The sequence below is a fragment of the Haliaeetus albicilla genome, chromosome 4 (assembly GCF_947461875.1).
Source record: "Haliaeetus albicilla chromosome 4, bHalAlb1.1, whole genome shotgun sequence".
In the NCBI taxonomy this organism is placed as follows: Eukaryota; Metazoa; Chordata; class Aves; order Accipitriformes; family Accipitridae; genus Haliaeetus; species Haliaeetus albicilla.
Window position 1 is genome coordinate 34,863,452 of NC_091486.1, and position 22,296 is coordinate 34,885,747.

The following is a 22,296-nucleotide window of genomic DNA, read 5'->3' on the forward strand; positions in this document are numbered from 1 at the left end:
TGAGTAGCCCTCAAATCTTCATCTCACTCTATTTGGGAATCTTTTACCAGGCTTGGAGATTTCAGAGCAAGATCACATGCACACAAAACCTTTGAATGCACAATTATTTATCTGCAGTACAGACCTGTGGCCTGAATCAGACCAGTTGTCCAGTTGGGCATTAATATGGTCATACTCTTGGTGCCACCATCTGGTGAAACCCCGCTGGCCACGCAGTCTTCAACCCAATGGGAAAGGGCCAGTGGAACATGTGGCCTCTCGGAAGGGGCTAATCCTTCTCCTGCAGCTTTTCTCCCTCTCTGCTTCTTCCCTTAGGGTTTTAGTATCTTGTAATATCACTGCTCATTTCCTGAAATTCTTTATGATTTCTTTTTTTTCATTTTGAACTTTTTGTAACTGGTATCAAGCCGGTAGCATCACCTACTTGTAGGTCTCCTTGCTTCATTTCTGCTTTCCTAGCTTTCACGGCTTACCAGCCATATGTGTGTTCTTTCTTACGGACTAAGGTGAGAAACAAAAACTGCAGCTTATCATTAATTTCTTTCAGTAAAGCTTGGCCCTGCCTTCACACATAAGCCAGCATAATTTATTGTAGCTCCAGGACTGGCAGCCACAGAGATATCCTTTCTTCTCCAGCACTGGAAGCGCAAGGTATGCTCCATACGGTACAGCCAATCATCTGGGATGACTCTTTCAAATTCTACCTGTTGATTGCTGTAGAAACAGCATTTAATTCAACAGAATACTGTGGAAATAATCTATGGTACTTAGAAAAATGAGTTTATAATTTGAATTATAAGTATACATGTACTTTAAAAGTTTATTTTCAAGTGGCTCTGGAGTCTGCTAAAACAGAAAGAGAGAAGAGAAATGAAATAGGGTGGTAACAGTTTGAGCTAAAAGTATAAGGTTTCACAAAGCAAACTTTATAGCCACCCCACTTCTTCCCACCACAGTTTGTTTTCTCCGCCTGCCTCTCTTCTGTTGTCTTTCTGGATGATCCATAGAGCTCTTCATTTCACCCTGCCTGCCACCCCCATCCCATTGTCTTAATAAGGCCTTCTCAATCCTTAATCTTTTGAGGGTCTTTTTTGTTTTCTTTTTTCCTCATTTCTCACACAAACTTATGATACGTCTTTCACACCTGTATTTCTCTACTTTCTTGACTCTTTCTTTCTGCATCTCACTGAACCCTCTGCACATCACTTTTTTTCTTTCTCTCTGATCTCTCAGCAATGTGCAACAGCCTGAGATTTTGTTTTTCTCTTTCATTCCCCTGATCAGTTCCCTGTGGAGTTCAGGTTTTTGTCATCTCCACCCCTTTCTGTTCTAGCAGCGTTTTTTCATCAGACTCCTCTCATGTTTCTATGTGTCCCATGAGACCGTGTCCCTGTGTTGGAAGATTTCAATAGGCTCGGTATTATTTCCTTTGACCCATGTCAGAGGATGGCCTCTATGCTGCAAGTTTCTTTTTCTTTTTTTCTCCCTTTTAAGCATCCCTAGACACCCCCAGCAATATTGCTGATTGTTACAGATGAAGCTATTTCTCCTGAGTAGCCTGGTGTCCTTTCCTCCTTCTCTCTTACTGACACGGTCTACAGGAGGTGCACAAAATAATAGGGTGTTGTGCATTATTTGTGGTTCCTGCTTCAATAGTGCACACTTGAACAAGCAATCAAACCAGGCAGTAGCCATAACAGTTTTTGAAGTTCAAAGTGAGTAAGTGATGTCTGACTGTGATGACTTAAAATGAGCACTAAAAGTTTTCCAATTATTAGTATTCCACAGGCTGTACCCATTTATGGAGAAAAGATCAAGGAGATTAACACTTTACCTTTCCAGTTGCGTATATTTTCTATACTAGAAGTTGTCTTTTTGTGTAGCTCAAGATAAAACAATAAACCTTGACTGTCTTGATTTGGTGCTTGTTGCTGGCATATCTGGGAACATCAATACTCACAGCATAGTCATAAAATATGTCTTGAAGTTTTGTTGATCTCAGCATCTCTCCAAACTATCAGTGGAAGTTAGTGCGCCACAGATATATTTTTCAATGCAGACTGTTCCCAGATCTTCAGGAACTATGAGGATTTTTTTTCCAAGAACACTCATCCACTGTATCAAATCATTTAATACATAATTTTAGAAGATGTAGAAATTAGCATGTTCATATTTTAATATCTAATGCATCTATGTCATTCTGGCTTGAGTTTCTCTACGTATTGCAAATGTTTTAGTAGCAGATTTCCCCCAAAGAATCACTGTTGAAAGCAGAACTTCAAATTTATTTATGTGTGATCAAGGTCAAAGCTAAAGTTCAGTGACACAAGCTTCATGTCTTCCCTTTGTAGCCCCAGCTGTCTGCTCTGGGACATTAGGAGTATGCAGATATCGCTGTGAATATTGCTAATCGTTTACTAGTGGCCAATAAATGTACTGTTACAAAATGGGTGTTTGCTAACTGCTGCTCTCTTCTCCTCAGTTAATTACTACATAAACAATGAGCTAACATAGTTGGAAGGACTATTGACTGTGCAAGTAATTAGCTGCCATAAAAGTAGTAGAGAAGGCAGCTAGCAGGTTTTTAGACAGTTTTCTTTAGTAAAATGTTCTTCCTTATTGTCTTGTGTGTGTAGGACAGGCATCTTACTGATTCAGGTTAAAACTCTTCAGAAACTGCTGGGCAGTGGTGTGTGTATGTAAATTATTTGACAGCTAGTGAAGTGGCAGATGTATGCAGGCAAAAGTTAAAAACCAAAGGGTTGTTTGAAGACTTGGTTGTTTGTTGGTTGGGGGGGGGTGTTTGTTTGGTTTAACAGGGGTCATTTTGCACCTTGTGTTTGTGGTGAAGCACACAAATAGTCAAATTATCGCAGATTATCTCAGCTTTTCAATACAGACAAAAATGAGCAGCTTGGCGTAGCAGAAGACAGCAGCCTTTTAAGCCCCTTTCTCTTATACAGAGAATGGCTTCACTGGCAAAGTGAAACTGTGCCCTAACTGCAGGAGGAGTTGAGAACAGCAGTGCATTTTGACTTCTCAGGGTTAGGAGAGCCTGCCTTCGGTGCACAACCACGTAAATGCCATCCCACTGGCATTTTCTTAACTGTGATTTTAAAAGGCAGGTAGTGTGACTGAAATACTTTGGGTCCTAATTTATGATCCTTATCAGTCTTTTTTATGTGGGAGCAGTAGTTAGTGGCTGTTTGAGAGTAGGCCTGATATGGGGCTGCTCGTGGTTGTTCTTCTATAAGCCCTTCTGCAAAAATGAACCTAACCTGATTTCATTTTAATATATCAGCATTCACACTTATTCAGAGATGCAAATCTTGAGTATTAGCTGTGAGGGTCTTTCAAATTAGTGCTGATGCAGTGGAGTATAGCATTTTCCAAATTCTATATTATAGATAATTTTAGCCATACACCAGTCTATATAAAATAAAATGCATTTAGCTTATCTATTTTAAAGGCTTTTACACCACAGTCAGCCACCATAGTCGGTTAAATAGGTGCTTGTCACACCAGTTTAATGAATTAAATGTGAAAGCCGTTTCTTCTTACTTTTGGCTATAACAGGGCTGGCACAGGTTCTGTTCCACTGAAGTAATGGAATGGTAGGATCCATGTCATATAATTTTAAAAGTGTAATACTCATCAGTATATCAGCTAATATGAAAAGCAGAAAAAAGAGTTAGAAATAAGACCGCAAGCCAAATATCTAATCATTCTAATTCCTCATGGAAAGATACCACTTTAATTGAAAGATATGATAATAAAAATGAAAAATATTAAATCATTTCATCAAAAAATGGTGTAATTCATGTGTTCTATCCTTCATACTCTCTTCTTTACTTGAACAGAGTAACACAGATTGATTACTGATCTGTCAAATTTTCTAGAGAATTTTGTTATTTAACATCCATTGTAAGCTCTTAGAGATGTTGTATCCTTGCTAAGGTAAGAAGGAAGCATTTTCTTCACTTTTAGGGAAAAAATCTGCAAAGTTATAGAAGATGCTGAAATAAAGGGAAACAACCTTTTCCCTGTTTCTGACTCCAAAGCAGTTTTATCTTCAGCCCAGCAAAAAGCACCCAATCCCCTCCACAGCAGATTCTTTAGCACCTGATAGACTCATCCTGGGAAGAGGGAAAAGGACGGGGCATTCAGGAACAAGCTGTAAAAACAGGGCAACTCGTTCCCCTAGGAAAGAATAACTGGCTGCCGTAGCTGCAAGAGCTCCTACCTGCACGATGTTCTGCTCCTCCAGTGGCAGCAGAGGCTGCAAGCAGGGCTGAGGATCAGCTGCTGAGCCCCCAACATATGTGATCCACATCTCTCTTGTAGCCTGCTACGTTAGGCGGTGCTCTAGTTTGCTGCCTCGCTGGAGGTAGCTCTGATGTGGAGACAGGCTGGGACGTCCACCCGAGGAGTGGATGTGCATTACAGCCCAGAGGAAGGACAGTTCTGCCCATCTGAGGTCTGTGATTTTTGTCATGTTTTGGAAGGTCAGTCTGTACCACTCCAATTTTTGTGTGTTCCCTCACACAAAAATCAGTGCCCAAGCCCTAACATCAGTGCCCAAGCCACTGATGAAGGAAATTTGTTATTTGTCCCTTTGGATTGGGGTGTTAGTCTGGCTGAAATTCTCAGCAAGTTTAATCCCTTTAAAGTACGAAGAAATCATCTTCACGGTTCGACTTTTAGTGCATGTTACTATTTGGGAGAGAATATACTCTTGACTAACAAGTTGTCTCTGTCAGGTTCCCTATGCACTAGAAACCCTGTTCTGTATTGCCACTGATAATTACACTGTACCATGGAAGGGGCACAGGCATAGAAGCACTTTTCAATTTACCTCCAAATCAGTAAAATACTCCCAGTTACCTAACTAACTAAATGCAGCTTTCTGTGTAGTCATCGTAATACTCTTATTTCTAAAATTTACATTTGCTTTTACGTGATCTCATATACAATTTAATTTCCCATACCAAAAAGAAAAATAATAAATGCCAGGATATTACATAGAGTTTCCAGTGTTAATAATTAAAAGAAAATTGCAGTGAGATAAAAAACATGTTCTAACAATTACATCTCCTTACAAAGAAAAGTGAATCAGAAAATGTTTTAAAGTGTATGATCTATAATAAAAATAACTAACGGCCAGGCAGGAGAGTGCTACCTTCAATCTCACAAGAGTGTATAAGTAAGTACAAAAAAAAAAAAAAAAAAAAAAAAAAAAAAATCTCGGTAACCCTTGGAAATCTTAATTCATGAAGGTTTTTTCAGCAAAAGCTTACATTCTAAATGACTTGTAGAAAGTTATTATTTTAAAGATGATTCCATCAGTTATTCAGGGACCAAAAACTGGTAAGTATTCTTTAAAACTAATTTCATGGTTTATCACTCCAAATGGATGCTGGCTGTTTTATGTGATGAAGGTCGTGCATCTGAATTCTAGAATGAGATCTTTATTGTCAGATGTCTCCTTCTGGACACTCTCCAGGATCAGCTGGAGAATATATCTGGCCCAATACTTTCTAATGATTATTTCCCCTTTTCCTCCAAGTCCCTTCCCCTACTACTGTGAAGTAGGATTTTTGCCATTAAATTCATTCTTGTTATTCTTATCCAGTGAATAGAGACCCTGGGATCAAGAGAGCTATACCATATCATTGAATTCATTACTTAGTATTTTTTCTTTTGCTGTCTAGAGAGTTGAACACAGCAAGCTTATATGTGTGACTGAAAATGACTTGGGAGCATTTATCCCTGGGACGACATCCATTTTATTGCAACTTTTTGCTACCTGGAGTTATATAGGAACTCTAAATATGAAGGAATGGTTATCACCAATTTGGTGATACTACAAGGCTAAGCATGTGGCTTTACTCAGCAGCAAAGTGATTAAAGGAAAGATTGGCAAGGACCTGTTGTCCTCTGCCAAATTTTCAATGTGTAGCAATATTTGACAATAGTCACCCAAATATCAGGTGTCAGACTTTTCTAGCAAAGCCATGACTTCTAGGTGTTTGGTATCTAGGTACTCAGGAAGCTAATGAAAAATTAAATAGCTTAAGTTATGAGTAATGATGAGCTACATGTGCAGCTTATGCAAGGCAGGATAGTTCAACAAAACAGGATAGTTTCAAAATGAAAAACCCGATTTGCTCTGTCAGAAATTAGTTTTAATTGAAATTTCCGTCAGAAAAATAGAAATGGATGTGCAAGAAGTGAATCTGGTCAGGCCAGAGTTCATCTCTGCTTTTATCTGAAAACCTAATAGTAGATGTGATGGGACTTCATCAGGAGCAAGGCCATATCTTTGTTACCTACTCTCTTTCCAGACTCTGTCTCCCAAGATGCGTTGAAGTTAAAAGACAGGGAGTAAGACTTGCAACGGAAGTGGCATTGCAAATACCTATAAACTATTGTAAATCACAGTAACTGATCATGTGCCTGAAGAGAAGAATGACCTGAAATCAACAGTCTAAACAAAACCTGACAATCCTGAATCAGTATTTTCTTGAGAACTTTTGTCCTTGGTACTCCAAATATGTGAATCCTTCTTTTAGGATGGGACTATCAAAGTATTCCTACTGTAGCAAGCTTACACTTTAGATCCACTGTCTTCACTACACACGCTGTAAAATGTTCCTATTATGTTTCTGGTGTGTAGTGACTGTAATTGTGACTCATTAATTAGGGTTGCTTTATTCTCCTTCTGGTTCTGGCACTGACTTACTGAATCACTTCATGCAAATCATTCATTCTTCACCTCGGTCTAGAGATTATAAAGTAAATCAAAAGCTACCTATTAAGTAGTATACTGTTGTATTAGTGGAAAGATATATGTCATTCAGTTACAGTTTTTTGAGTTTCTGTGTGTAGCTGATACATGTAGTACTTTGGAGTAAATGTCTCTTTCGCATAGCGTGGCAAAGAAGAAATAAAATAGGGTCAGCCAATAGACCTTCTTTGTATGTCCCTTCTAATCTTCTTGGCTTTAGCCCGCTGAGCCAAATCATCTGCAAAACACGAGTCTTACAGTGATACCATCAAAAAAATGACCCAGTACAGGTGCACAAGCATGTAAGAGTACAGATTATAATCAGTCAAGAGGCAGACAGATCTGACATTTGCTAAGAGCATCCCTATATTTTATTGAGTTGTCATGCCTTGTTGCATACTTAATGAGGATGAGCCCCTTTATATGCCGATTTCACATTACAAATGTTGTTTTGCTGGGGCTGTCAGCTGCAAATAGCTTGTGGCAATACATCTTCCATGCAGCAACTAAACATATACAACATTATTGCACACCCATGTTATTGCCATAACTGTAAACAACTAATAAAAGGAATGTATTTACTGTGCCTTAGAGTCATTCACTCCAGTAATATTTTTTTTCATTTTCAAGCCTATTGACTTTATGGAACATTTGGCATTATTTCATTGTACCATCATTGCTTATTTTGTCATCATTTAAACAAAAAGCATGATATATACCTGCATATATAGTAGGCCACACAGAATGGGATATTTATGTGACCAACAGGTGTATTGTGTATAATCTCAAAGACTGGGGAACTATTTTGTGTGCTAGGAATGGCCATTGACCTCAAGACAACTGATGAAATCCTGATGGTAGGATGCTGATGTCATCAAGTTGCTTCCAGTAGCATCTGGTCATGGAGGGAACCCACGTTTTACTCTGCAAAAACAAACAGCATAGCTGGATCTGCACGGAAATATGTCTCCCTGTTGACAGTGTTGGTGGGACCAAGAGCTTGATTACACCCAAAGATGGTTTTCCTGTTGCTTTTAGTGGTATTTTGCTAGTTTTGAGGGTAGAAAAACATGTAATTATTGAAATGTATTATCTTGTGGATGTTACTGGACTGTTAGCACCTGAGAAAATCAAACCATGCTTTCAAGAAATTTCTCAGGAATTCAGCTGAGCTATATCTCCCCCTTCAAAGATGAGTTGTAAGAACTAGATCCAGAAAGAATCTTTTGTATCAGTGAACCTCAGCCACTGTAACTTTGCTGACATATTCTCTTTCAAAGCCATACTTCATTGGTGGTCCTTTATCACTAACTTCTAACTTAAGATTCTTTGTGATCTGTTTTAATGATTTGTTCTCCAACTACTATTAACTTTCTAGATTCAATAACCCCTCTTGCTCCCTTGGTTTTACCCCCTTGATATATTTGGAGAGAGCAACTGTAGCCTTCTCAACTTTCTGGTTGGCTAAACAAGGCAAGCTCTTTCAGTCTGTTCTCATAAAATAGCCTCTTCATTCTCTTTTTGTCCTGGAAACCGTTCTGTATTTTTCCCAGTTTGAATTGACCTATTCTAGGGTGACAGGAACTGCACACAGTATTCCAGAGGAAAATTGTATCAAGTACAGTAGCATGAATACTCCTCTATGTCCATCACAAAAATCTTGACAGAGTAATTTTGGGAGTGCCTTTGCCCCAGTTTTGAGGGCCATTGTGTTTATGTATAATTTATTAAATAGAAATCCATATCTTTGTACTGTGACTTCTAGTTGAGGAGCCCGCATCTTATAGAAGAAATCTGCTTTCTCAGTTTTTAAATGCTGAGCTTCATTTCCCCTTCTTATTCTGCAGTACCGGAAATTTGTTCACCCGCTGGAAGATCTCTTCATCTGTCTTATCCTTTTTTTTGCCCCAGTTTCTCAAATTACATCTTTAAACCTCTGTCTGATTTTCATTCCCAGGAGTTTTATTTGATGCTGCACAGGTAAATAGCTTCTGTATTCAGAGTATAGTAAAAATGTTTCAACTTCTGAATCTCCACGTTGTTGCCTCAACCATTAGACAATGGTAGCCATCCTCACCTTCTCCTTCTTGTCTACTGTCAGAGACAAAAGGACCAATGTACCATAAATTTATCTCCTTACTGGCTCCCACTCCATCCCTTGGGACAGATTAAATGTACTGACAATAAACTGTCCGTGCTTTTTCAGTTTGGTGTCTGATTTGTGGGTAAGTTGCATTCCACTTTCTACTGCCTTTCATGAGCGATACAAACTGCAAATTGGGTAAAACCTGATGAAGTTAAGTTTGCATCATGTTTTTTCTTCACACATCACTTACAACACTATTTTATAATGCAGAAGTATTACCTGCTGCTAAGGAATTTTAACTGCATCTCCTAAGCTAGTGGCAAATTGAAAACTAATAAGATATATTTTGCATATCAAATACTGCTTTGGGGACAAGCTAACCTAGGCACCTACTAGATTGCAACTTCCTGCTCAGTAAAAGAGAAGTAATAAAGAAAATCATGACAGCTCATTATATGAAAGAAGAAAATCATCACCCAAAGCAGAAGAAATGCTATTTTATTATACAGTAATTGTGAAGGGATCTTAACATTTTTGTTCATTAAAATATTAAATGTTTTCCAATATTATCTGTAAAAAATGTTATTCTGAAGGCAGCAAAATGATGTAATATATTTTAGCATTCAACAATACCTACAAAACTGAAGCTATCAATGTAGTCAGCTGAGCCATCTATCTGTGCAGAGCGAAAGCCAGGCAGTTTCTTTTACTGTCAAACAACAATAACCAAATATTCATAGACTTCTGTGGGTCTATCCTCACAGTATCTCTTTGAAATGGTATCTCCTTATCCTCTGTTTTTGTACTAAAAATAATATTGACAATGTTATTGAGTATGGTGATGGGCAGTGTCTGTCCTTCAGGACAGATATGCTTCAGAGCATAGGAACTAGAGCATCTTCCCATTTCTGTGTTACAGAAGTTTTGGGTTTAATCTCCATTAATCACAAAATACTGCACTTCAACCCTGTCATTGATGGAGAAAAGAATATGGCCAACTTGCACTTCAACCCAGGAAAGGAGAGTAAATAGGAAGAGTTACAGGGATAAAGTTCAGTGTTTGAAATGATTAAGTTACATTTTACATATCATTATCTTGAAAACTAACCCATTTCATTGTAATTTAAGTAGCATTTGTATAAATTAGGCTCATGTGACATTTCTAATTAGGTATACTGTAATGGTTAAATCATGAGTTTTTAAAATTATAATTGGGCTAGTTGTAAAATTTCAAGGTCTGTGATTTTAAAATTGAATTGCTCTTTGACTTCTGTAAAAGAATAGATTGTTAAGCGAGTGCCTCACAGGAAAGAAGCAGTCTAGGATATTATGATTTGAATTAGTTTTTCAAAAGAATTTAGAGTAGGCAATCTGTCCTCTGATCTTTCTTTGCACACTGAAAGTATGAGTCAGATATGCTAAGATAGCTTAAATTGAGAATACAGCGATTTAATTAACAGCTAGAATTGTAGAATTCCACATGTGAGGAAAGTGATGCATTAATAGGGCCCCATACAGATACTCTAAACAGAATCCAAGGTGTTCTCCAGTGAAAGCTATTTTTTAAATATATAGCTGCTTTTTGCAGATGCAGTATAGCCTTTATAAGTTCAGAACACAAAATTGGGAACTTAAGGAAAACTATGTCATCACCTGGAATATTTATAGTCAATATATAGATTTGTTCCAAAGGCCCCATATATTGATTCATGTCACTGGGAAGGGCAGTAGGCAAAGACAGGGCATGCGTACCTGTCACGAAATGGAGTGGCTTGGACTGCTTAAAGAATCACCTTCAAGGGTATTAGCAAAAATGATTTAATAAGAATTTATAAAAAGCACAACTTCACAGAATTCAATGGCAAGGTTCACTCTATTACTTAATACATGGATGAAACGTACAAAGGAAAATCAAGTTAGAATTAAACTAGAATTATTCAGAGACCAAAGATGCAAAAGTGTAAGAGAGACACATACAGAGGAAAATTGAGTTAGAATTGATTTCTTGTGATTTGTACAGAGATCAGGAATGTAAAAAGGGTAAGGGAGACCCTCCCGTTGAGTCACGAGGTTCAGAGAAGACCCCCTTGCTTTCTAAACTCCTGTCGGAGCTTAGGTGCAGCTGGATCGACTCCTAGTCCCAGGCTTGGTCGGTGGTTTATATCTAAAGGGATTATAAGTGTAATAGCAGCCTGAGATTCATGCACAGTTGAAGAAAGTTCACGACAGTAATTTAAGTACAGATTTGAAAAGCAGTAACTTGTAATATACTTGCTATAGAATATTCAGGTTAGTACACACACACATGCATAAAGGCACTAAGATATACAAAAGCAAGCAGAAGAGGTATACCTGTTAAAAATTCTCCTCGAGTTCAGTGAAAATACTCACGTTGAATGCTTCAGCATCTTTCTCAATGGGCGAAGGGTCAAGCCTCAAGGAGCGGAGAGTATCAGCCCGAGTCGTGTCGGCTTTTGGCAGCAGACCTCCGATTTTTGCAAACTGGAGAGTTTGCGAGCTCTGAGAGGCGTCCTGCTCAGAGGGAGATGCTGGTCGCAGCCCGCTGCGGTCCAGGAGAGCTCAAAGGGTCTTACTTAGTACCGCTGCTTATAGGTCCGGGAGATGATTGGCTTTAGTCATCAGCAGATTACTGGGATTCCAGTAGTACTGGTACCGTTTCACATGAGTTATGATTCAGATAAGGAAGGCTCTGGGGCTGTCAGAGAATGACTCAAGATTCAGATAATGGGATGCTCCAAGGCTGTCAGCGGAGGACTGAGATATGTCCCAAGGTTGTCAGGAAATGACTATTCCTACTCTTGTCCCCAGCCTCAGCCAGGCAACAGGACTCCTTGGTATGGTCAATGCAGCTCCCTGTTTTAGCCAGGCAAGAGTTCCTGGTATAGTCAAGGGATGCTTAACTGCCCAACTCATTACACAATTGCTAAGACCTAGCAAGACTCCCCGAGTTCATAGAGTGGCCCAGAGCGGGGGGAGGGAAATGCACCACCACAGTACCTTCTAGCAGTGCTTTTGAGTGAAAACCTGCGGGTTACTTCCTCCTCCATGCTAGCCCCAACAGCGGATCAGAGTGCAGTTCCACTGCCTGAGTCTCCAGTGTGATTGTGGACAGAGGCAAAAGCGAGAGCTGGGTGTTATATTTCCAGTATAACCCTGTCAGAGTGCACACCCTTGTGAGAGCATGAGTCAAAAATCTGTTAACGTGCTGATGTTGGTGCTCTGTGGACTGAAGATCTTTGTGCAGAAACATTCAGCTCCATGGAATGTAGAAATACACTCTGCAATGTAATAGCAAATGTATTTGTCACAGCTTGGTAATACAGCAAACAAGGACAATTTGCAAATCATTTCTACCAGTGCAAATGATTTATCAGAGGTTTTGAGAGTTACATGGGAGTTATTCTCTTCATGCTTTCAGTAGGGGAAAATGGCCTAGGTATTAGGACTATATGTTTTGAACCCTGTAAGAGAATAGATTGTTAAGTGAGTGCCTCACAGGAGACAAGCAGCTTAGGATATAATGATTCAAACTAGTTTTTCTGAGGAATTTAGAACAGGCAAACTGTCCTCTGATCTTTCTTTGGACATCAAAAGTATGAGTCAGTTATACTGGGGAAGTGTGGCCACCTTCTACAGAATGACTGATTAGATAAGTTTTTTTCAGCCTGGGAAAGAAACATCTGGGGAGGCGAGAGAGTTTTATAAAATGAGAAGCTATTTGGAGAAGCAGGATAGGGCATTCCTGCTTCTGATACAAAAATGGAGCCATCCAGTGAACCTGGGAGGAGCTGTGCTCAAAACAAATTAAGACAATTCTTCCTGTAAAAAGCAGCTGAGTTTAAGAAGTCACTGCTAAAGGACACCCAGGAGCGCTGGAAGTTTGCATAGTTTCCAGATAGCTCCGAGAAGATAAACCTGTTGAGGCTTACTCAATACCTACGAACTATATCTGGCCAAGGAATCCCCTGAACAGAAAATGTTTGGATGCTGGAGGAAAGGTGGGTGGTGTGTGCTTCCCACTCTCCAACACCGCCCCCCCCCTCCCCCCCCCCGCCTTGATATCCACTTCTGGATACTGTTGAAGACAGAGTAGACTCTGCTAGCTGGACCTTTGATCTTGAATTATTTTAGCTGTTCTTGGGTTTTTCCATATTTTAGAATAGGCTTTGCTCACAATTTCCAGTTTTGGCTACTCCTCTGATGGTCAGTCAAATCAATTAAAAGATACTACCATCTTCACTGAGGAAGGAAATGTGAACCCTCATTGCAGATTATGTGAAACAAATACTCGTTTCTTTCTTCTTTCCCTATAGTCTCATTATCACTCAAACTTTGAGCTCTGTTTTAATTAATTTTATTTTAATTGCTAACCCAGGAAATATTTCTCACAGCCTCACTTGGAAGTCTGCTTGACCTCCCAGCACAGGTTCAGCAAAAGATTTAGCTTGGGAAATGTAGCTCAGTAAAGCTAACCCCAGGTTGTGATAGAAACTACCTCACTTTGAAACGTGATTCCACTTGCTTGATCATCTCAGGTTGTTGTGTCCCGGTCTCCTGGACTAGCACTGCTTTAGTTTTTGTAAATCTGCAAAATTGGATATATATGATAAACCTTAAAAAAAAAAAAAAAAAAAAAAAGAAAAAAGTGTTCAATACCAGTCAATTAGGCATTCCCATTCAAATTGTGTGTTGTATTTGACTACACTGGATGGACCTCCCAGATTAATTTAATCTATGTTTACTGTCTTTTCTTTCAGAGTTGTTTCTGACAGCGTAAGTACATTGATTTCTTTGTACACTGCTGATCTCTCTCAGGATTCACCAAATAATTAATACCAACATCTGTCTAGTATGCAAATACTAAAACTGTGCTGTCCTCAGATTGCCATTTTGATATGGGAAAAATGAGGCTACAGTTTACCTCCAATCAGATATTCAGTTCAAGCTTGTTTTGATGCAAGTTTTCTGCTTGATACCTCTGAAAAGAGAGATGGCAGCTGCCTTGGTGCAATCAAGCACTAGCTCCGAGCCTTAAAAGCTGGTGTGTGTCCTGTAGTTTCTTTTTTAGGGAAGGAAAAGTTTTTTTTAGATTACTATAAAATAGGTTATGTTGTTTTCCCCCATATATGTACAAAAAGTATGTAACAGAGTGCCTCTTCACATTACTTCCATCAGACACTCACAGAGATGAATACTTTATGTACAACACCATCACATATATAAGCATGAGTGTGTGTGGTCTGCATAATAAATATCTGTTCAAAGTATACTGCAGAAATTGTTGAAAATTTACAATTACAGTTATAGTCCAGAATTGCCAGAGGTTACACTGCAGCAGTCACATAGGAGAGAAGAGTGGCACCAGCATTTTATAAATAGGAGATAACTATTCCAGTGCTGTGGCAAACCTTGGCTTTTTAATATCTACCACTGTGATACCTGAGTGCTTTATGTGCATGTTCTGTTGGTACCACTTTATTCCTAAGGATAGGAAGCACTGCAGCAAAGGTAAATAACAAAGTAGAACAAACATCTCAATACTGAGATGCTGCACATTGTGAAAAACACTGTGTTATCACTTGAGAAAATTTGTTGTCATGCAACTACAGTATCATAACATCTTACATTTGCAGAATCTTTGCTAAAGGATCCCAAAGTTCTCATATACTCATGAAACCTAACTTATGCTTTCTTTACCAATGGATGAAAAAGATACTACGAGCCTTTGCTTGTTTCCCAGTAGTGTGAAAGACACTGATGAAACTGTCTGTAACATTTGCTAAAACTCTAAGTGCAAGATTCTGCAGTACTCAGTAGTTTCTTACATTTTGTTTCAAGACCTTAGAATGAGAAACTACAGTGTGTTAAAGGGACTGTCAAAATGCTGTCAGGTTGTCTTCAAAACAAATATTAACTCCAAAACCAGTGTGGCTTCTATTGCAAGAATCACATAGCTTTGTTCAAGAACACAGTCCACTTTTGCTTGCAAAGTTTGAGCCATGGGCTTTTTCTAATAATCTTATTGGATCTAAGACTTGTAACATGTCAAAAAAAACCCCAAACCCTAACCCCCAAAAAACTCATTTGACTTGCATAGTCGGGATTTTTTTTGTTAGAGATGTATAGCAATGCTTTGATAGGGCAGTTTCCACTAGAAAATTAAGATTCATTGTAATAGTTATGGAAACAAATCAATAGTAACGAAAGTCTGAAGGAGCCTGGAAAATTACCTTATTTTTTTGCACATTGGGTGCATGATTCCTCTAAAACATAAAGAAAAATCTCTAAAGAAAACTTACAAGCCATTTTTAAATGTAGTCATAAAAACCAGTTACAGTTAAAACTGCAGGGCTGTTCAGGAATATCTGGGAACAATTTGCACCTTTAAGCACTGGAGTATGAATTTAGAAAAAATCCAGTCCCTCGGAAGGCCTTTTTTTGGTTTTAAGTTCATATGAGAAATTAATAACTGACTCAAATATAATGAAGTAGGTTTGCGATTAAAAAGAACTAGAATTTGTTGCATCAGTAATAAGGCCATGTCATTGAATTGTTACAGATCAAAGCCCAAACTAGAGTGTTGCCTGTACTAGCTGCAGTAGTAACTGCTTGAGCCATGCTGTTAATTTAAGGATAGTAATAGAGTTAGAAGGAACTTGGGGAGGTCTGCTGTCAGTGATTGTGTCACGGTTTAACCCCAGCCAGCAACTAAGCCCCACGTAACCGCTCGCTCACTCCCCCCTGCACTGGGATGGGGGAGACAATCGGAAGGGTAGAAGTGAGAAAACTCGTGGGTTGAAAGCAAAAGCCGCACATGCAAGCAAAGCAAAACAAGGAATTCATTCACCACTTCCCATGGGCAGGCAGGTGTTCAGCCATCTCCAGGAAAGCAGGGCTCCATCACATGTTAATGGTTACTTGGGAAGACAAACGCCATCACTCCAAACATCCCCCCTTCCTCCCTCTTCCCCCAGCTTTATACGCTGAGCATGATGCCGTATGGTCTGGGATATCCCCCTGGTCAGTTGGGGTCAGCTGTCCCAGCCAGGTCCCCTCCCAACTTCTTGTGCACCCCCGGCCTCCTCGCTGGTGGGGTGGGGTGAGAAGCAGAAAAGACCTTGGCTCTGTGTGAGCAGTGCTCAGCAGTAACTAAAACATCCCTGTGTTACCAACACTGTTTTCAGCACAAATCCAAAACACAGCCCATACTAGCTACTATGAAGAAAACTAACTCTATCCCAGCTAAAACTAGCACACGTTGGTAGAGATTGGTTAATGGTACTTGTGTCTGCAGAAGAACACTATCTGGAAGACTGAAGACCCATTCTGAGCTAATATTTGCAGGAAGAATATTTGAGGAGGATGACAACCTGAAAACTAGATTTTCAGTCTTTGGGTTTCTCTGTACCGGGAAAGAGCATCATCTTAGATGATTCTAATAAATGAGGTTAAATATGACTTTGTTTTTAGTATACGTTAGGAGAGTAACATTTGATATGTATTAATGGATTAAATTTAACCATGTTATCATTATATGGTTAATCCCAATGCTAAAAGAAATTTAACAGCATTTATGTAATCCATTTTATTATATTTGGCCTGTCCAACTAGTGAGGTCACTGGAAGAATATGACTAAGTTTTTTGTTATAATTCTAAGGTTGAATTTATCATTATTTTTGCTAAGAATAAGGATAATATTATTCTTATTTTTCTACCGCACTAAGAACTATATATGTTATCTTCAAAGATGATTCAGGTAAAGGTATTTTCCTACTTTATATCCTCACATAGGAAGAGTGGGAAGTAATACATAGAACAGTCTACAATTCCAAAAAAGTATGTTGCTGGGGGATTTTACTAACAGTTACTGTAAACCAAGACTTAGTGGCAAATATTTCTTTGAATAAGGCAGTCAGATGGGAAGAGATCAGGCAAATGATAAGACATAGCACAGCATTTTTGCTCTAATTGGACAACCTCCATGGATGAAACTACCTATCAATGTTTATCAGATAAAACCTTTCTACTGTGTTACAAAAGCAGATCTCTCCAATATCTGCTGGACTGCTACTTCCAGGTTCTTATCACTTGCTTCCTTCCAGCTATGTTTTGGTGTATTTGCTATTTCCTATTTTTCTTAAAGATATTGTTGAGCATTTTAATATTTTTTCTACTTAACTACCTGAAAAGAGTGTCTAGTCAAAACAGCTGAAAATGCACTTTACTTGTAATGAGAAGAAACACGTTGAGAAGACAGCTTGTGTATGTTGTTTTCCTAAAATATAGAAAAGCTTCTCCATTTCCAAAGAAGCCTCTCTAAGGTCGAATCAGAGTCATCTTGTACACTGTGATTGAAGGAATATTGTTCTATCCCATGGACTTGGCATTCACTACTGAAAGTACTGGAAGTTAGGGATAGAGAGCTATATATACACTTCTGTTGCAGATGTTTTAACACATCAGGCTGTTTTCTCTTGCCTAGTAAGAGAAAGTGACTGCTGCATACATCAGCATTTGATTAAGATATTGCCCTAAGTAGATCACTCTTATATACCAAATGATCTATACATGGAAAATAAAACTTTCCTAACAACCTTTTGGTATTTTAGCATCAGCTAATTTTCTGCTGAGGAGAGCAGAATGTGATTAAGGCAATGGAAAACATTTTATGGAGTGACAGGTGGTCATGAAATTATATTAGCATTTAAATGACTAAAATGGAACCTTTCCTTTCCTGGTCTAAGAATGTCAGAAAGCAAAGAGTCAGGATTTGTCCTCTCCTCCCATTCCCCATGGGTTATATTTTACTTTAAAAACAGCTGTTAATTCTGTATCACAAATTATGAAGGATTTAAAAGAGAGTGTCATGACTTGCTGTAGATACTACTAGAAAATATTTTGCATCTGTGTGACATATTTTAAAAAAGCCCTCAGTCACTCAACAAAGCCAGCTTTGTTGAACTTAATCAGATGTTTTTCTTCTTTTGTTAACTAAGAATCAACTCTAGGGAGTGTTAAGATCACATGGTATTTATATTAAGTGAGTGATTGAATAATTCCTGAGCTGCTCTTCTGGAAAATGAAGCAAAACCCTGCTTTAGAGGTCACCTCTAATTAGAGATCAAAAAATAACTGCAGATAACTTCATCAAAAATATAAATAACTAATCAGTACCAGTCCAGTGGCTTTGTTTTATAATTAGTCCCATACAAAGGCTCCTTGAAGTCAGATGACAGTTGGGTCTCCTGCCTCAAACTTCACAAACGAACCAATAGTTTCAAGCTGATGCTCCCTTTGAACTGCTCTCCCAGGATAAATTACTGATGGCCTAAATGTTACATTTACATTTATTATTCTCCATTACCAAGAACATGTGAAGCTGCAAAAGATTAAAGCAGCAATTACTGAAGTTAGAACATTGGAAATGAAGTTCAAACACCAGAAATGAATGTTTAGGAAAACAGAAAAGACAATTACTTGAAGCCAGTTTTAACTAAATAAAAGCAGTGGCTTCTACATCAGAGAGGACATTTACAGATGATCGTTTCTGTGTTCATGAATCTTTGGATGAATCACTGGCAGCTTGTGCAGTTGGGTTCAGATGCAGTCTGGAGAAGACCTTGGTGGTCAGAAGATTGACCATGAGCCCTGGGCCTTGACAATCTCAGACTTCAAGAGAGGTAACAGCATGGGAGGGAATAAACTTGTCCTAGCAGTTGCTCTTTAGAAAAGATTTCAAAGGTGTTACTGAGGTTGTTTTTCTTTTTTAAATCTTGGTTATCTTTCTGTTTTGCTTTTTGTTTTCTCCAGTTCCTAGAGTGCTGGTTTGTTCAGTTCTTTGATTCGTTGCCCTTGATAGAGGAAATGCAGTTCACTGAGTCCCGTTCGGTTTAATTGAGTTTTCTCAAATTTAGGAGAAGATGAAAACAAGAGATGTTCAGAGAAAGAGCACGGCATTGTTTGGAGCAAGTTTTGGTCTCTTTGCACTGTAATCCATCCCTGTGTCATCCTGTCTGCAGCTACACCGAGAAGAAATTCATCTAGGCTCTGTGTCTTGAATGCAAGGTGTCAGGGCAGGAACTGAACGCAGCCTGCCTCGCAGGGCGAAATGCACCATGATGACAAGAGTAAATCTCTGCTCAAAACCTTCCCCAAACATTCTGTGGCTCTAGAAAGCTTGGCAGAAAAGGCACTTCTGCCTTTGCAGAGAGCCACTGCTTAAGGCATGGGGGAGCAGTGCAGTTCCCAGCCCTCAGGCCCGTGAATGGAAAATGGGCTCATGGGGTGCCTGTGCATGGCTGGTTGTCTGCTACATCTGCACACTGACATGGGCTCACACAGCGGCCACTAATGAGATTGTTTCTCAAACCTTCTCTTCACCTTTAAAATGGTGAAATTAAGCTCCCGTAGTTATTAGGTCTAAAAATAATGATTTGACTGTACTCTGCATTGTAGTAGCAGGCGCAGCAGTATATTGATCTGTACTCTGTGTCATATTATATTTACAATACAACCTGATCAATATGCTATTTCTGAACCCATGGTTCTTGCATGTATGAAATTGGGATATTTTATTGTAATGCTAATGCACATGACCAAGTCACAACAGTGTAGTCTAAGGTACTGTACACAAGCTAGATGAAGGAATGAAAAGGTCAGCTTTGTACCTCTTCTTTTTTTTTTTTTTTAAACAGTCTTGCAATTTTTTGTTTATGTCCAGTAAAAACAGAAACACCAGTGTGACAGGCACTGTATAAATGCATGGTAAGAGACATCCCCTATCGCACAGACCTTACAGTAAATGCTGACAGAGAGACAAAAGCAGGAGGAGGACAGAGATGACAGCAATGAAGTGACCTTGCTCAGGTCACCAAAAAGGTCAGCTGCAGCTTTGAGGACAGAACACCTTCTTAATCCAGGGTATCGGTCTATTTTATTATTTAATCATCCAATGATGTAAGTGGAAGGTCTTGTTTTCTGCTAATATACATCGAGAGAATAATTTGAGAATATCAGTGGAGTTTAAGTGATGTTACACCAAAACAATGAAAAGAAAGTTTGTCTTAGAATTTTTATCAGGTATTTTCTCTTTAAGGGAATAAGGTGCTATCGCTCCGCCTCCTGTGCCAACAATAACAGCTGCTTGAGAAACTCGGTCTCCAAAGGACTGCCAATGAAGGCCAGAAATAAGAATTTAACAAAGAGAATATATTGCTATTGAGGGTCATGGTTGCAACTAGCACGGTGAGTAGGTCTGGATGCTTCCCAAAAGAGATAACAGAGTGATTGAACAGGGTATTTCATTGGTCTCCACTCCAGTTGTAATAGGTAGGAAAAGAGACTGAGGCTAACAGTGGTGCACTAAAGAAAAGTCTTTTGGGGACTCTTTTAAAAATTGATTTTGGAAGTAAATCCCCCTGTGTGTATAAATATGTCTGTTTCTGCCGTGTCTGTCTTCTATTAGTTTCACTTGTATGAGTTTCAGTCAGTCTGTTTTATTGTTATGTTGAACAAATAATAATAGTATTAAGGTGTCAATTTGGGTTTATAAATTTGCTGTAACTTTTGAGTCATATCTTAATTTTCTGAACAGCTGAAGCCATCTTTTGTGACTCTCTAGCTGTAAGCATATTTTCCTATTAAAAATCTCCACCTACTCCTAATGTACTCACTTGAAACTGCAATTCCAGGAGGTAATCAAGACATTAGCATGATAAAATATAATGTGCTTAAAACACTTTCCATCAGCTTCAGCAGTCAATTCAGACCCTCCCACTTTATAATAGAGTAATCATTTTCCATTGTTCAGTACATAAAATGCGAGTTTTGTTTTGTACATGTAGTAAACGTAGAAAAACAGCATTAAGAAAGTCTAGCTATGATTGTGAAGAAACTATCCTGAGATTGGTTGTATGTCACTTGGAAGTTATTGTGCAGAAGTTGTTTTTTTTGTTGTTTAAGTGCTGCAAAGCATTGTGCTGATTTTTAATTACCTGTAATATTGCATGCTTTCATTGCAACAATATATTTTTTTAAAAAATCAAGTTCCTTTGTAAGTTAAAGCTTGCTCTTTTCATCGACTGAGATTTGCCTCAGGCCTAGAGGAAAGGCACTGAAAACTCAGACCTCAGAAGCAGTGCCAAGTCTTCCTGTTGAAAATAGGTTTCTGAATTTCAGAGGAGCAACAGATTTTGTGATCTTGAGTGAATTTCTGCTGACCATCCAAACTGCATGTGACAAACCTGATCCAAGTCAGTTTCTCTTCTGGGGTTTTCTGGTTTAGAAGATAACTCTGCCAAAGGCATGAAGAATTCCAGATGTTTGGGTGGGGAAAGAGGGGTTGGGGAGGTATTTGAAGCATTTGCTATGTGCTCCTATTTTGGTTCATGCATACAACTCAAGGTTAACATCCCAAGAATAAAAATGCGTAACACAATTCAAATATGAAAGGAGCTGAGAGACAAGAGTGGTGTGTATTTCAAAGATGATTTAAGCTGTCGCCCTGTAACTGTGGATGCTGTTGGGAAACAGCCTCTCTGAGTAGTACATTTTTATTTCAGTGTGGCTAATGAGCTTTCTTCTGAAATAAGAACGTAAAGCTTCAGAAGCAACATAGCTGTAGGAACTCAACACTGCTAAAGCAATGTGCATAAGCTAAATAGGTTTAGAAAAGGAGGTATGAATCATTTCAGAAGAAAACATGTAGGAATGAAGAGAAGTTGTGGATGTTTGTATTTTCAAACAGTCTCTTTCCTAAATCACCCAAATTACTCTCTTGGACATTAACAGAAGTTTGTATAAACAGAAGTGCTATCATTTAAACTACAAACTACAGGTAATATAGACTATAAACTAACTGGCTCCAAAATTAAAACAAATACATGTTTCTGTTCCTATTGATCAGTGTTTATTTTGTTATTTGATATATTTGCAGAACGATATCATTGTACATAAGTCATACAAGAAGAATACAGGCTTAAACCCTGTTCAATTTAAGGAATTGATTCAATTAAAAGTAGCAAGACTGCTTGAGCAAATAAATGTCGACAGTGTTTGGCACTAAAAATCTTTACAAACAATTGTAAATGGTATGGGGTAGAACCTCAGCTGGTATAAATCACTATTTCCATTAGCACCATCTTCAATAGATTTATGCTGATTTATGCTGAGAGGATCTGGCTCTCTGCACCTATAGTTAGTGCAGAAAATGAGTTACTTTTTTCCAGTATTTCAAATTTTTCAAAAAATTAATCAGAATTTAGACAAATCTGTGGAACCTCTAGTATTCCAGTATTTTATTTCTATGCAGGTATAAGGAGATTAGGTACTTCAGTACCTAGGCCATAGATATATAAATTTATGTGTGTGTATATCTATGTATATATATGTGTTGAAATTTAC

The 22,296-nt window shown here is 38.5% G+C and overlaps 1 long non-coding RNA gene across 1 annotated transcript; it reads right to left on the reverse strand.

Annotated features, from left to right (window-relative positions):
* Positions 1-4,584: 4,584 nt before the first annotated feature.
* On the reverse strand, positions 4,585-11,989 carry LOC138684988 (uncharacterized). Its single transcript, XR_011324207.1, has 3 exons — positions 11,265-11,989; positions 7,618-7,711; positions 4,585-7,025 (listed from the first exon to the last, which is right to left on the reverse strand). It is a non-coding gene; the product is annotated as an uncharacterized lncRNA (long non-coding RNA).
* Positions 11,990-22,296: the final 10,307 nt, after the last annotated feature.